Genomic DNA, 15,339 nt, shown 5'->3' with positions numbered 1-15,339 from the left:
CCCTCTGTGCTTCCAGCTGAGTCCACAGTGCTGGGTGGATTCTGATCTAATTATTTTCCTGTATTCATTCCTATCTCTTAGCAAAGGAAATAAGAATAAATGAAAGAGATAATTTGACTCATTGACAGTATTTATTGAGATATGAGCAAAACTTCATCAATATAGAAAGTAAGACAAAAAAAGGATATTAATATTTTGCCTTTGGGTGGCTTACTATTTCTTAAGGACAAAGACACCTGACCATACATTAAAAATTTAGTATATTTGGAAGAACACTTGAGAAACTGCTGACAGCTGTGCTTCCTGGAAGAGCTAGGTAACTGAACCACCAGAGCAGGAGCTGCAGTTCTCATTAAGTACCCTTTGAACTTTCTGAACTGTGTGACATGTGCATGTATTACCTATTCAAAAAATAAATTATTTACAGACATTACTGATGCACACAGCTAGTAAAGAGTGCTGTTATAATGCTGGAGGGATCAGATGATAAATTCTGCCTCTCTGAAGCAGACCAGATCTGTTCTCATGTAACAAGCATCTAGGAATAGTTACCCAGGGGTCATGGACCAACACACACACACACACACACACACACACACACACACTCACACACACAGTTCTGGAAAAGGACACAAATGCAAAGACATGAGGTGTGTGTTCAATTTTGGTAGTCCCAACCAAATTCAGGTTGATAGTGAGCATGAGAGCTTCATAAATGAGGTAATCGTCACTGACATATCGAAAGAAGGGAAGGTTGAGTCAGTCTGTTGAATGGACAACCTCAGGTTTTTCTGTATAGGTCATAATCAAAATAATGTTTCCTTAGATGGTGGCTTCTTGAAGGTGGAAATGGTCCAGAGAAGACTCCGGAATTGCAGTAACTACAGTTATCTGGATGTAATGAAATAAAGGCTCAGTCCAGGGGGTGGCTGTTGCAAGAGGAGAATTAGACCCTAGAAATGCTGGAGCAGGAGAAATAATTGGCAGGATTTGAATATGAATTGGTATTAGATGAAGAATGTGAGAAATTAAGACTTAAAACTGAACTTGCAGATCTGCTAATTATTGACACCATTAATAAAATGAGGAATCTGGTCAGTAAAATTAATTAAGGAATCACAGAAAGCTCCAACTTCAGAGGGTTTTTGAAGTCCCAAATTATTCCAAGAGGAAAATCCCATGAATAGGTCTTGACTACTCTTAAAAACTATGAATCATGTCCCCAAACAACCACAAAAGATTGCTCAATCATGGCACCTAAAAAAGATCAGTAGAAAAGAAACCCTGAAACATACACACAGCTTCCTAACTGCCTCATTTATCAAGAAGCAGCAATAAACTTGGCGCTTCCTTTTCTTTCTGGGAGTGACTGTGCTCTGAGTCTTTTTTGTATGGCCAATGGGTGACATTGGTACCTGGAACATTCCACAGACCTGAACTCAAAATCTCAAATCACTTAAAATTGTGACCCTCTTTCTCTCTTCCTAGGACTGGCTACCCAATCTATTCTAAAGTGTAAGGATGACATGTTGATAACTGGAGACCCTACTCACTAATGGAGAAATATAAGGTCACTGGATGGGACACACTTGCAAATTCAGCAATTCACGCACTTGTAGCTTCAGATACATGCAGTCCTGTGCCCACCTATTTGATGTGATTGATGGATCTTTTTACCAAGCCTTGGTATCATGCAGTGTGACAGCTGAGTCACTGTGCATAAAAGAGGAATACTAATATAGGGACTGGGAGAAAGGCCAAAAGCAAAACGAGAGTGTGAGCAGAAGCTGGCAGCTACAGGTCTCTTCATTTCTGGGGACCTCTGGAATACCAATATGTTAGGATTTGTGGTGAACTTGTCCAAGCTTAGTTCATCTTGTGCATTCATTGATCTAATTATAGACATGATTCCATCTCTTTGAAGGATAGTATTCTAGCAGCTTCAATCTCATGAAATATAGCCTGTTATCTAGAAGGGAACAAAAAATACTGCTAAGAAAGAAGCAGTAAAATAAACATCACAAGGCTCCAACTCTAAGCCCTAGGGATTTCGGCCCATAAGAGAGGACCTTTGGTTCTCACAGTCTTATCAACTCTTAACTTGAAGCTTGGGTCATTTTTCACTCTGCTGTGGATTAGAAGCAAACCCCTGCTCAGATATCACCCTCTTCAGCTAAGCCCCAAATCCTTACAGATTCAATTCCATCCACACCACAAACTATAGCACATTTCCCATGTGCCACTGCATCTGGCTCATTCCTGCCTGGGTACCTGACGCAGACCTCTAGCCTTAGACATCTCATTCTGAATCAAATGACCAGGGATAAGCCTATCTCCATATTAGACTGCTGTCTTCTTCTATGGAAAGAAGTTTTCTGTCTTTGCATTTCCATTCTCCTAGTATCTAGTATATAAAAGATGCTCTAGAAATACATGTCAAAATTAAGTAGGTGACAGCTGACACTTTTAAAGGAATTGGAGGTCAGGCGGGATGAGGGTCAAGTAAGCTGCTTTCCTTGGAGGGATAATTCTTTCAATAGATAAATACCCTGTGCAGGGTCCTTTAATAAGATCATCAGAGAGCATCAGTTGAGTCAGCCAAAACAATGAAGGGATTGCCAACTGTCACTAAAAGTAATGGAAGAAATTTGTATGTTTAGTCTGAAGAAGAAAAGAGCTAAGGAGCAAGGGCAAGCCCCTCTCCAGAGACAGAAAGTACCCCAGGGAAAGAGGGCTGGACATGTGGGTGACTAAAAGAAAACACATCACTGGTCAACTTAGGACAGACACCCCCTCCCTTCCTGCCCACTCCCTGCAGCCTCTGAGCTGGGGTTCACTGGGTGTTGGGTTCTCCCTTCCACAGCTGCTGTAAACACACCAGAGCTCCACAACACTGACTGGGACTGCAGCCCCCTCTTCCACCTCCTGATGCCTGATTAGATAGCCCAGACAACCGGATGCAACCCCTCCTCTGAAGACCTGTGGAAGGAGGGTGTAGAACCATTTTCTGTTATGATGGAAGAACAGCCAGAAAAGTGGACACAAAAGGAAGACAGAGTTCCATCCCCTATGAGAGCTGGCCAGCACTGGACCAGCTGTCTCCCTGATGCTCTTCCTGTTGGCCAACAAGAGGGATGTTATAGGCCACCTCTCAACTGTTTTACCATAACTCATAAAATACATGATATGATGAAACCCAGCACACACACACACACACACACACACACACACACACACTTACAATTAATAAATGTGATGCACTGATACTTTCTTTCTCTCTTCTCCTCTCCTCTATTCCCCTATTTCTTCCCCTCTCCTTCTCTTTCATTTACTCTTTTAAATATGCCAGTTCCAACTGAATCAATTGATTTCATTACTTATTAATGAAATAGTTTGAAAGGCACTGAACAGGTGGATTTCTGTCAGGGTGGCCAAATAGCACATATGTTAAAGCCTTGGAGATGTTTGTAAAAATGCAGATCCCTGTACCTCACCCAGAAACCCTGCATCTGAACTTCTAGGAACTGCTTGGGACACAGGTATAACTCCTGCAGAAAGCCCTGCCATGGGAGAGTTTGAAACAGATGACCTCTTAACTTCTTTCCAACTCCAATCAGTGTATGCAAGGCATTATGTTAGGAGTTTTGGAAGAAATCTAAAACACGGCACCTATCCTGCTGGAGATTCAGCATGTGCACATGAGGAAGTCAAATGGCAGTTCATAACTAACTGGTGGCGCTTGATTACCAGCCAAGCATACTATCCGTGATTCCAGAAGATATGGACTCCTGTGCTGTTGTAGTCAGGGAAGACTCAGCAGCCAGAAAATCAGTGTCATTGTTATGGTTACTAGGGAAAAAAGCATGGTAGCACATTAGAACGTACCCCTCCTAAACAAGAGTGACAATAATTTTCTGGCTGCAGAGTCTTTCATGACAACAAAGAAAACAAATAGCTAACATTAGTTTATTTAATTGCTTTCAACACGTGCCTTCATGGGAATTCTCAATTGATGCTGGCAGCAATCCCATGAGTGAGGTCAGTGGTAATCAAAGTGTGGTTTGTGGACTAGCAGCATCAGCACTGCTGCAGTCTGGCTGCAGCAGAATAACCAGGGGGTGTCGAACAACTTGTGTACCTTGATACAGCAGGAGTAGGAGCCATTTATTGTAGGACAACAGAGGTATTTATACATTCCACACAGCTTATCTAATTAACATAAACTAGATACAGCAGTCAACCAATAAGGAATCTCCACACTTAATGGCTCGCTGGCCTTACTTCACAAACCACTCCCTCTGGCATTTTGCCAGGCGCCATCCAGACTTGTTTACAGACTCTAACACAGCATCATCTGGGAGTTTTTTGGAAAAGCACACTCTCAGGCCCAGAAGTACTGAATCAGAAACTCCAAGGTGGGCCCAGTAATTTTTGTTTTACCAAGTCGTCCAAGAGATTGATGCACATGTAGTTTTGAGAACCCAAGGGTCAGTTAATAGTTTTGTCCCTGCTGTTTCACATGAGGATGCTGAAGTACAGAAAGGTGTGATGGTGTCCCAGCCTCGCTCAGGTAGTCAGTGGTAGAACCAGAGTTTGATCGTGGGTAGGTTCACTCCCCGGTCCACACTCAGGCAGAATTAGAGGGAACTCCCCTTGCATTGTTGAAATGATCAGGATGCAGTACTTGCGTGTCACATACTCAGAAGCACACACTGTTCATCTCTCACAGCTTGGCTTTATGAATAATGGGAAATCGAGGCAGCAGACATTGAACATCACATCAATGGAGGCTGCACTCAGACGATTCTGAACTGGTATGTGATGTGCAAAAACATTTGGGAATCCTGTTTTATTGTGTTGATAGGTTTAATTTAGGCTTGGTTTCTTAGAATATAGACTTAGAAGGTCTGCTGTGTCACTTCACCCATGCCTACTAGGCATGGAATGTAAATTAGAGCAAGAATGACTCAGGAAGTTCTAGGTCTGTGCCGCCCTCCGAGGCAGCTGGGAAGCTACCCTGCCAAGAATGCCCAGAAAGCACATTCACTTTCCCTTTGCTGTGCTCTAGTTGGGGTGTGACCCTTTGATGAAGGCCAAGGTTGCCCCCCAGAAAACTTCCACAATGCAGAGCCCAGTCCTCCCTCCCTTTTTCCTTCCTACCACCCTGACCCTACACAAGACCAGAAGGGATCAGGGAAGGACACCTTTGACTTCTGGAAGGAGGGAGCATTAGGCCTGTCTTGAGCAAGTCTCTCCTCTGCTTATGCCAAGAGATACCTCTTATCTACACTCTTCCCAGTGTCTCCTCTACCCATCTGGCAGAGCTGTTCTTTCTATTATTTTTTTCCACCTGGAGTCATAACCAGTGATTCAGGAAAGTCATTCTGTGCCATAAATATCAAAACACAATTGTCCCTCAGTGTCTGTGGGGGATTGGTTCCCCTAAGGATTCCAAAATCTGCAGATGCAGATATAAAATGGCATAGGATTAGCTTATAACCTACACATATCCTCCTGTCTATTTGTAATCTCTAGGTACCAAATACATTATAAATGCTATATACTATATTGTTTAGGGAATGATGGCAAGAAAAAAATGCCTATGCATATTCAGTACAATTTTTCTTTTTTCTACATATTTTTGATCTGAGGTTGGTTAAACTCCTCAGATGCAGAACCCACAGATGTGAAGGACTAACTATAATTTGTTGGGTCTTATCAGAAACCTTAGGATTTGCTAAGATTTCATATTTTAAGTATTCAAGAAAAAATGGAAATTATCCCAGGAAATATTAAAGAAGTTGAAGTCTCCAGTCTAAAGAAAAAATAAAAGGCTGATGGTTCACAAACTCATAACATTTTGGGGACATCAGAGAATTTTTTTAAAGCTAACATTAAGTTGTTTCCATTCCTACCAAATTTAGAACATAAATTAAAAATACCTTTTTCTTTTCTTTTTTTTCCCCACTCCTGGTGCTGGGGATTAAATGCAGGGCCTTATGCATACTGAGCCCACACTGCCACTGAGCTACATCCTCAGCCCCAGAAATATCTTTTATCCATTCATATAAACATGGGCATACATACATGTGAGTGAGTGTATGTGTGTGTGTGTATGTATGTATGTATGTATGTGTGTGTGAAGTGCATGTAATTTAAAATTAAGTAGACGGTCACTCACGTAGATATAGGTGCCGAGGGAACTTATGAGATTCCTCTCTACAGTGATGCAGAGAATCAAAGAAATATATCTCAGAAATTACTTCTCCTTCCTTGACAAGAAATTTGATTACTGCCTACTTAAGGTGACATCAATCCATATTTCATTATTTCAATGAACTTTTTACAGTGTACTGAAACACTGAGCATGCTTTGCTCAGACTTGAAAATGCCTATAAGATCCCCAAACTGTATGTCCAAGACTGAGCCTGCAACACCAATTTTCCATCCAATACAGCCTTCTGGGGGTTTGGTTTTCCCAAGGAGGATATGTAACAGAGACCTGGATGACAACTGTGGCAGCCAAATGCCATGTTACCACAAGAGAAGGTAACAAACTGATCATCAAAAAAAGGTCTTTAGGTAGAAGCAGTCTTTCAATTCTCAAAATCACATTTTCTGAAATGCTTAATTTATCTTCTATGTGTTCTTTCATGCTGGTTCCTTTATATTCTACAGCAAACCTCTGTTAGGGACTCACTCTCTGTGGATCTTGTTGTGAAGTCTGGCATTTTTAGTCACCAGGTTAGAGTTAAACATGTACAAAACAGTTGATAGGACAACCCACACACAGGAATTTGATCCAAAGAGTCTGATAAAATGCTGGGAGAAATGCATGGAAAATTCTTCACACTACAGCAGGAAAAAAAAGCTGCAGAGGAATTTAACCAACAGAGTTACTGGAGAAAGAGGGGAAATGCCATTATCCCCATGAAATTCACAGCTGGATTTCCAAAGACATTTTACCATCAGGTAATTTTCAGGAATTCTGAAAAAAAAAAATTCCAAGGGCTTACAATAAAAGATCGATTAATACCAATTTTTAGAAAATAACTTAGGAGCTCCAGAGGTTTTGGTACTAGTTCCCTTTGCTAGAGCTATGTGGCTGTTGGTTGATGAATAATTGTTGATAACAAAGAAAGTCTGAAGGAGAACACCAAGTTTTAATTTACAGATAATTTAGGGAGTGTCTTAAATCACAATCTCATTTAACATTTGTTGACCTGCTTTTGTGTATCCCTTAAACATTACTTCTGGAAAGCATCTCTGACCTGCAACACCTGCCCTGCACCACCCATCCTCGATTCTTAACTCTAACACAGTCACACTCTTTTACCTTATGGCTCATCATTCCTGGCACACAGAAGCACACACTTACCTTGGTCACTGTTTATTTCTTTGCCTAGCACAAGGTATACAGGTCTGCATGGAAGGATGGATGAATGGGTGGGTAATGGATCAGATGGATAATAGATGTAGATGAATGAATGTAGCTTTACATGAATGAGGAAGAATTTTTGTGAGTATTGCGTATTCCTTTATAATTTCCTTAAATTTGCTCTACAAGTTCTAGGAAAATAAACTGGGGTTATATGGTACTTTCTACAAAGCCACAGTGGAATTGGATAATACAGAGAAAACATTTTTGTCAGTGATTCGTTGTTACTTTCTGTAGATTTCCCAAAGAATACATTTTCCCTTGGGAGTGTTGCAATAGCCAGAGATAACCATGAGTCTTTTTCAATCAGGGCCATCAAAATCAGGCAGAGAGATCCCTGAAAATCATCATTATTGGGATTTTTGAACATCTTTTTTTTACAAGAATTGAGTTTTATAGTGTTGCATTAGAAGAAAAAAAATAGATGAAAATATCTAAACATTCCTACACTGAATATTTATGGGCTCGTTGTCTAAGAGAGATGAGACTCTTCAAACTACTTCTTAAGTTTCTAGTAAACACCTTCCCATGGGTGGTCGTGGGAGAGGGAGCCACTCCAAAGAACTAGATTGGCTGGAGCTGGGTTTTGTCTACTTTAGCACCTCCATCAAGCGGGCTGTTCATATGTTGCCAATGGATGGTTTGGAAACATCCTTCCTTTTAAACAGGTTTCTTTCAGATGTTTAATTAGCCACATCCCAAATTGTGTTTTAAAGCAATCAAGAACCTCAGGGAAGACAATGACTAGTTTAGCTTTTTAAAATTCAAATTAATACATACCTGAATATTTTTTAACATGTCAAGAGTTGCTTACCTCTAACATACCCTGACTCCCAGAATATTCCTATAAAATCTCTCAAAATTTACCTGACCAAGATTCTGTGTTCAAACATTCTCTGCTCTGCTCTTGAAAGAAGGTAACCTGTGATCACAAATTGTTTCCACTTGGCAAAATCCATCTCTTAATAAGGGATTCCTAGAGGTGGTGTCTACATCTCCTTGTTTTCTTGGTGTAGGAACCTGGGATGTCACCAAGAGCACTGCCCCATAGGACAAGGAACTCCAAGCACCATTTACACCCAACCACCAAGTGCTACTTAACACACCTCCTTTCAAAGAAAATTGTTTAAATATGTTTTTAGAAATAAATATTTTATCTCAATGAAAAATAATTTTATTCCATTGTACTTATATAAATAATATATGTTCACTACTGTAAAAAATTAAACAATACAAAAAGTTTCCAGAAAAAAATTAAAATCAACTGGAAGTCTACCAAGTCAAGAAAACTGCTATGAATGTTTCATTAATATTCTTTTCTATACCTCTCTATGCATTCCTACACATATCCATATAATTTTACACTATTGAGGTCATTTTATACATGTTTAGTTGTAGACACATTTGAACATTTTTCTGTTTTGTTAGTTTAGCAGGAATGTTGCTTCCTCCCCTCCCCCAGCCTTCTCCCTCCACCCCAGTCATCAGGTCACCATCTTTAGCAGTATAGGGTATGTCCTCCCATTTCTTTCTCCCTATGCCTATAATCGTGAGTAAACATTCATACACATAAACAAAAGTTTGATAGCATCATAACATCACTGTGTGAGAATGTTCCTGCCATCTCCTCTTTACCACCTTTCTGGTGAATAAACACCTGGAAACCAACTTACATCAAGTGAAAAAGCAGTAGCTTCAAGAAAACTAATGAGGCAGAGGTGGGATTGGTGTGTAAAACCTCTTGCTTCCCTTAAAATTCCACTTGACACATCCTCTGTCAAGCCACCTCAGTCATCTTGAATTCAGAAAGAAGACCCAGAGCCTGGTCATCTCAGTACAACATTGCTGATACCTCCTGGGTGACCGACACCATCATCCAGGCTATGGGCTGCAGTCAGGAGATTTTCTGAGGGAAAGTTTGACTTTGTACCTGACTGTTTAATAACTGACCCTCACAGGTCTCTAATTCCCATGTTGGTTTCCTCATATGCAAAATGGGACTGGTGTTTGGATTTTTTTTTATATGAGGACTAAATGAGATAATATATTTTTAAGCTACAAAGCATGTTAGTGTGAGAGATAAAGGAAGCTTGAGGCAGCCCTTAATGAAAGTATGAAATGTTATTCAAAGATGTGAAAGGGACACAGATAGAATCATTTCAGTTCCGGAGCAAAGGGTAAATGACAAGGTTTCCAAGGACACACAGATGGCATCAGCTTTATTTTCAAAAAAATTGTTTTCCAACATATATATGCAAAGATGTTCATTGTTGGAAGATATTCCTACAAGAGTGCAACCAGAAAACAGAAACCTGCACAAAGCATTCTTTATTTAGAAACCTCCTAAATAAGTTATAATGGAATATTGTGCAGATATTAAGGATTTATATATGCTGATAGAGAAAAATACCCAAGATAGATTATTAGTAAACAAAATCAAGAGCTGAATGGTGTTTATGCTAATAAACCTTTTGTAAAAGCTCATCACCAAATGATGGTATAGTCACACACACACACATACAAAAAAAAAAAATTTCTGAAGAAGAATTGTAAGGAACTGATAATTGGTTTCCTTTAAGAACAGGGACAGGGCTAACAAGTGGGCAGGGAGGTGTTCATTCTTTATTTTGTACCTTTCTGAAATATTTGCATTTTTAACTAGGTACATGTACATGTTTCTCACCCCTCCTATGAAACCCTTGAGGCCAGATGTAAGATTATGATCTGAATTTCATGTATTATGTGAAATCCTTTGTGGAGTCTGGGCAACACATCCCATTTAGGTGTGATGATATACATCTGCAGCAAAGTATCTGATTATTCACACTAAGTGATATTAGTGTGATATTTTAAAAAAGACTCTGAATCTCACCCCACTGGATGAGATTGGTGAAATTTCTCCACCAGGGGTTTTGGAATTTAGCATTGCAGGTAAAGGATTGTGAACTTATCACTTATCAGTTTTTCTTATAACAACACCGTATGTGACAGTGAGACTGTAGACACATTTTATACTTCGCTGTATCTTATTCTATAATTCTCTATGTACTTTTGACTCCCAAAGAGCAATTGAGAATAATATGCCAGGAGGAACAAAGAGAAAGTATTCACTAGGATAGAATGTCAATCCCCAAGTGACAACTAAGGGTTGAGAAAGTCTGTAACCCAACAAAGAACAATGAACTCTAGATTCTTCTGATTGTTAACAACTTGGGTCAGTTCGTTATTACTTTGCAGAGTGAGCAGCTTCTTGTTGAATTCAACTCCACACTAGAACAGACACAAAAGGGAGGACAATGCCCATCAGGCATGCAAAGTGTAACAGTCAATGCTGCAGGAAATGATGAGAGGACCCAGTGACAGCACCTGACATGTTCTAACAACAAGATACGCTTTTAGGTTTCACCTTACTTCACAGTTTTTATGGACCTCATACATGCTAGGCAAGCGCTCTGCCACTGACCTAAAGCCCCCATCCCAGGTGGAACACTTTTAAGGAAGCCATTGGTCAGGTAGCAATGAAACTGTGACTTTATTTCAATTGGCTTTGGGTACTTGATTTGTGACTGTCTCACTGTCCAAGATTCAATGAGAGATGGCAGGAAGAGCAAATTTCTCCCTTTATTGTCTGGCTGCTGCTCTGGTTCACATCTACTAGATAGATCTGTTTGGTTTGCTCATGGTGAAGTTGAACGGGGACAAACTATTAATACCAAAATGATACAAATGAGAGGGACTGTTTCAATTTTGCCATCATTCAAAAGTAAACTTAATAAAATTTTCCTACACTCTGTGTTATATGAACTTTGAACTTAGTGATGCAGAGACCACCTGTACACAGTACCCCTAGGAGCTCATTCTGGATTGCCTGGAAATGAATCCACTGGAATTTGGAAAGAGGGCTTTCACCTTCCTTCTCTAGTTGGAGGGACTTCACCAGAACTCAGTGTCCCAAGGGATCAATGGCTTGTGACCCTGGGCTGCAGCAGCTAGAACTTCTCATGGGCTCCAAAACTCAGGTGCTAGGGAACCAGGCTTCCCAGACAACAACTGAATGTAATTAGCACAGCAAATTCAAACCTCCTGATGCCAGAAAACCTGTTCATTTTCCTACTATCTCATGCTCACTCTATAGATAGGGAGTTGAGGTTAAGTCTAGGGGTCTCTCCTCTAGAATGTGGCCTCCCTGCCACATTTCCAGCAGGCCTCTCTGTGGGTGATGAAAAGGTGGAGGATCTGTGCTATGTCTGGCAAAGTTCCCCTTCCCCAATGAAGCCTGCTTTAAATCCTGCCATATGACATCAGGGGATCTTTCCTGTCTGCAGTCACTTGATGGGTTTAGGGTAGAAAGAAGTACTTACATTTTAAAAAGTCTTTGGAAGTTTTGATTTGTATGTTTACCCAAATTGTAGGTTTTGAAATCTCCTTATTAACTTTTTAAAACAACAAAAAAAAATAACTTAAGAGTTGTAGTTTCACCATGGACTGGTACATTCTGTTTGCTTTTCTGGGCAGGTGGCCAGCCATGAGTTAGAGATTCCGAACCCTAGCAAGAAGAACAAAATGATGGTGTCCAACACAATCAGCACTGTGGCTTCCCCTGGTGCAATGTCAATGGAAAAGCTGTGCCAGTGACAATTTCACTGACTCCCATCCTTCTCCATCTCAAAGCCCTTTACCAGAGGAGCTTTCTCTAGTCTGGCAAATTTCTCCTGGTGCTTTTCCACATGAGCCCTGGAGATAAGAGGGTAAAACGCCATCTCCTAATGTGCCTTAGTACCACCCAAAGTAGCAGGCACCAGAATACTGCTTAGCAACATAAATTCTAATTTTCCTTAATATATTTTAAGAACACCCTAAGACCCTATACCTTCACAAAGGCAGGCAACATCACCTCTTTTCCTGAAGCATTACCTGAAATACAGAATGTAATAGGACCCACAGAAGGCAGAGTCTCAGGGAGAATCCTTAGGTGAGATCGCTGTATCTTCAGTTCTGTATTACAGTGCAAGGAGGTTACCCCTTTGAAGGCTTTGAATATAGTTGTTACCACTTCTATGCCCTTGCCATTCCACTCTCCATGCCCAAGAAGGACAAAGTTATAACAAGCCCCTACATTGAAGTCCTCCTTATATGAGAACAAAGATAGTTTCAGATGCCTTCTCAGCAGATAGAGAGCAGTTTTGCTGAGCTAAGGGTTCTGGTGTCTGGAAAAAGGCAAGTATGCTACTTCGAAAGGAGACACTTTAATCCCAGCTACTCAGGAATCTGAGGCAGGAGGATTGCAAGTTCAAGGCCAGCCTGTGCAACTTAGAGAGACCCTGTCTCAAAATAAAAAATAAAAAGGGCTGAAGATAAAGCTCAGTGGAAGAGCATCCCTGGGTTTAATCCCTAGTATCAGAAAAAAGAAGGAAGGAAGGGAGGGAGGGAGGGAGAGAGGGAGGGAGGGAGGAAGGAAGAAAGGAGGTAAGTGAGTGAGGAGGGAAGGGGGAGGGAGGAGTCACACTTTCCTGGTTTGGTCAGTTGGACTTGATACCAATGCCACGAGTAACTTACTCAATCCCAACAACTGTGTAGCCACTCAGGCTCCAGGCTCTTCTTCCACACAGCTTTAATGAGTGATTCTAGAGTAAATTAACTGAGATAATAGTGAGTTTTGTGGTTACCTGGTCTTGTTAATATTTTCAAAAACCCTTCAAGGTAGGTACTAGATAGGGTGATATCATCCAAACCACAGCACGTTGGAGAACATGACATAAATGCAAAGACAATGAGTATAAATGAGAATTGATCCAGGCAAAGCAGACTGTGTGGCCACCTAGTGCTGGGGTCTTCATGTCACAGATGAGGTCAACAATGCCTGAAGAATAAAAGTCACTTCAATGCTGAGAAGAAGCGGAGCTATTCAATCCCAGGGACATACAGCATCAACGTGCACATTTCTTTACACACTGCATTGAATTCTTGGGTTCATTTTCTTGGACGGTGGTTTCCATAGATTTACTAAATATTTGGGAAATTGTAAATAAAATGTTGACACATGGAACAAAGGAAGAACTTTTTGAGCTGAACTAGGTTGGTGGGATTTGCATTTTGTCTGGCCACCCTCTGACCTACTCTTTCACCTCATGAAAGGTGGCCTCAAGGTTCTATCTCAGCAGCATTTCCATAAGGTACAACAGGCCCTGACCCTTTTGCAGATTGGAGACATACCACAAGGGAGATACCTGAGGGAGGCAGAGATTACAGAGACCGGTGTAGGAAGTACTGCGTTTGGAAGTCCTCACATCCCAATCCTCTGTTGCTCTTCTTTTGCAACCTGTAGAATGCCTGACAGACCTTCATGGGATGCCTGGAACTCATCATCAGCCAGAGTTATAATGGCACCTGGAAAGGGTGGGTGAAGCCACACAGCTCCTGGGGGTCACTTGGCTAAAGCACCGTTCAGTACAGGGCAGGTCTTCCCAATTGTCAAGGAGCCGACAGATTACCTGGGCACCTTGTTAAAATGCAGATTCTGCTCAGTGGGTCTTGGATAAGCCTCAGAGTCTGCATTTCTATCAAGTTCCCAGGTAACTCCTGTGCTGCTTGACCATGCTTTAAGCAGCAAGAGAGTGAAGGACAAATATAGATCAATAATGTACCTTGCAACCAGATCCTATTGGACAGAAATCTCTGGTTTACCGGGAGAAGTAGATCAGAGCCACTAAATGTCATTCTTATTTGAATGTAACTTCATATGTAGCTGGTTATTAACCAAGGAAAGTAGAGCCTATGCCATCCAGTTCACTTTTAGAAAGTTGCAGGAAAAGAAAATAACAATGCAGTTAAGGGGGGCTCTTGCTGGAGAAGCTGTTATATTGGATCAAGTCTTGAAAAGCATCTTTGGTGAAGGCTACAGATACTTGCCACTTTCCACATAGTCATTTCAAGCACTCTTGGGGAAAACTGGCTAAATATTATCTGGATGGCAGTTTTTGTTCTCTAAGAATGAAGGTTTTTATATGAGAACATGATCCAGAAAGTGAAGGAGCAGAGGTTCTGCAAAGCCTCTTATTAGCGCTGTTGGAAAGTGACTTTGAAGTTCCATGAGAAATCCTCGTGATGCAGCAATGGATGCAACAGGCTTGAGTGACTGGATCACATGATCTATCAAAGTTTTCACTTGGGTTCTCTGAAACTTAAACATATATGTGCATATATATGCCATGACCATAGCTCCACCCTCAGCCCAATTCCCCAGGAATGGCAACAGGAAGACATGGAGATCCTTTGACAGACTTTGCATGGCAGTCCTGAATTTGAACTTCCACCACAGACATCTACCTTAATCATTTTTCCTTTTTTTCTTTAAAAGGATCCACCAAAGCAGTGACTTGCCCTCCTCAGGGGAAGTCAGACCAGCCAGTCATATTTCTTGAGCATATGTCAGAACCAGCTTGGGTAATATGCTTGTTGTTCATTCAGCAAAATAATATCCCAATAATAAGGAAGAATATGACAGTCAAAAAATGGCTGTTTTCTCATGCTTTGCTTCTTTTGTCCAGTTGTTTATTTTTCCTTTAAAAATATTGCTCTTCTGCTGGTCAGTGAAGCTTTTTGTCAAAGCATTAGTCTCTCTGCCACTGGATATTTTACGTAAGAGATATCTAATGCTGCCCTAAAATTAGTTTCTTTTAGAACATAAAAGGATCTTTGGAAAGTGGTACTCAGTTGTTTACATTTTTTATTTTGTCTATTCTTGTTTATTTTACTTCATTTTCGTTGAAAGGTTTTCACTAGGAAAAAAATGTTATGTTATCGTGACAGGAATGTAGGTAATATTGAGATGAGTCCTCAAATTTCCTACATACAATGCCTTATTATATATAAACCAGTCACAAGTTCCCACCTGCCATGTT

General features: G+C 40.7%; 1 pseudogene; it reads left to right on the top strand.

The window, feature by feature from the left end:
* Positions 1–12,073, top strand: part of LOC143407526 (aldehyde oxidase 3-like) — a 47,331-nt pseudogene extending 35,258 nt beyond the window's left edge.
* Positions 12,074–15,339: the final 3,266 nt, after the last annotated feature.

This window comes from Callospermophilus lateralis, chromosome 9 (genome assembly GCF_048772815.1).
Source record: "Callospermophilus lateralis isolate mCalLat2 chromosome 9, mCalLat2.hap1, whole genome shotgun sequence".
NCBI lineage: Eukaryota > Metazoa > Chordata > Mammalia > Rodentia > Sciuridae > Callospermophilus > Callospermophilus lateralis.
The sequence above is the reverse complement of the archived record's forward strand: the minus strand, read 5'-3'. Positions and strand labels throughout refer to the sequence as shown.